Raw genomic sequence first — 2,147 nt, 5'->3', positions numbered from 1 at the left:
AATAAGGGAGTTAGATTAAAATTATCTCTTAGGGCCAGTCCTGCTTGAAAATTCTTAATGTAATACATAGTAGCGTGTTCCCTCTCTCTGAGAATTTGTAAGGCCTCGGGGAATGAGAAGAATGGTATGCATCTTCTCAAAAGCTGACCACGGGCTATCCCTAAAGCATGGGGACTCTCACTTTGGGCTATTCAAAAGCGTAACACCCACAATGCTGAACCAAAGAGCCAGAGGCACAACCCAATTAGCTCATAAATCAATATGTGTAGACTTGAACATCCACTGTGGGTCAACAAATGAGAGTAAAACTTCTCCAGCTACCCCCAGCTCCCTGGACGCCCTTGTCCCTCGAGTTAACACAGACACTTGCCATCGGTGGTAAAAACTTCCTCTTTTGGAGGGTGACTCTGTGGCGTGCATGTTACTTGCATTACCTCTTTTAAACCTTAACACAATCCTGCAAGGTTGGTCGGAGTCTCTCCATAATACGGATAAGAAAACTGAGGCTCAGGTAGGTTAAGTACAGTCCAAGGTTACAATGTGAGGAGGAGGATTCCAATGGAGGCCTCTCGGACTCTAACATCTGAGCCCTTTCCTCTCGTTCTCCATATTGCATCTGTCACACCTCTGACATGCCCAGGAGACACACCAAAAACCCCAGGGCTCCTCAGACTAATGATTCCTGCATCCATCAGTGGTCGTGTCTGGTGAATTTCAGAGAATCTCCCATTAGACTTTGACCTTGGAAGGCCAACTGCTTTCTCCTCTCTGACAGCTCTCCTTCCCAGGGAGACCAACAAGTCATTGAAGGACCCATCAGACTTTCTACAGCATGAAGAGCCTCTGCATATAAGCTGTAGGCAGATGGGCAGGCTTGGGGTGCACAGGGCAGTCATGGAACCTAGCTTTTCCAACTTTAATGATTAGTCCGGCATTCAACTCTAACCTGGTTTACTCAAACCAGCTGCTAAACGCTTGCTATTCAAGGTGTGGTCCATGGATCAGCAACTTCCCGGTATCACCCAAGAGCCTGTTAGAAATGAGAAATCACAGGCCCCATATCAGATGCACTGAATCGGAAACTGTGTACTAGCAAGACGCTTCCGGTGACTTGAACACACATGCATGTTCTAAAAGCTCCATCCAAGAATCACTGATGGGGCTTTTTGAAAGTGTGAATTTCCAGGAACTACAGTCCAGAATTGTAGAAAAGGGGGTGGTGAAATACAAGGAGTCCCCAAACATGTGTATTTTATTTTAAAACTTGTTTTCTTTTGGTCTCCTGTCCTCAAGAAAAATCAAGTCCTTTCCAGCTGGATTCAAAGAACAATTTTGTTTTATGAACAGCTGTCCCCATAGCCAGTAGGGCTATAGGCCAGCAGACACGCCCCTCTCCCTAGAGGACATGCCAGGGTCCTCACACAGGCCCTCTCTTGGGCTGAGCTCCATCTTGCAGAAAATGCATGGAACAATTCTACATAAATCAGAGTGTTCCCTTCTGAGTCATTTCCCATCCCCCCAATCCCATGTGACCCAGTTCATAAGGAGATTAGACCATCATCCCCATATCAATAGCAGAACTCCTATATTTTATTTTCTACCATCCTAATATATAAATTTAGGAAAGACGGAAGAAGAAAGTCGGGAAGTTAGGAAACTAACATTTGTTAAAAATTTATACTATATGTCAGGCCCACCCTGTTCCCTAAAATGGTTTTGGGGTTTGTTTTGTTTTCTTTTTTGAGATGGGGGTGTCAATATGTTGCTCAGGCTAGACTCAAATTCCTAAGCTCAAGTAATTCTCCTACCCCAGCCTCTCAAGTAGCTGAGACTATAGGGGCACACCACCAGACCCAGTTCAAAACAGCTTACATACACTTTTCATTTAATATACATAAAAGTATGTAAGATTGATATTATTGCCTTAATTTTAGAAGTGGAGACTAAAGCTCAGATAGTTTAAAAACTCTCCCAAAGCAAGGACTCTGAACAGGACCCAATACTAAAGTTCTGTCACATTCTTTCCGCTACCCCAACTTGCCTACATAGCATATTATATAAATAAAAATTTTATTGAGATATAATTCACATACCATAAAATTCAATTTGGTAGTTTTTAGTATATTCACAAGGTTGTGAAACCATCA

The sequence above is a fragment of the Pongo abelii genome, chromosome 9, assembly GCF_028885655.2.
Source record: "Pongo abelii isolate AG06213 chromosome 9, NHGRI_mPonAbe1-v2.0_pri, whole genome shotgun sequence".
Taxonomy (NCBI): Eukaryota; Metazoa; Chordata; class Mammalia; order Primates; family Hominidae; genus Pongo; species Pongo abelii.
Note: the sequence above shows the minus strand (reverse complement) of the source record.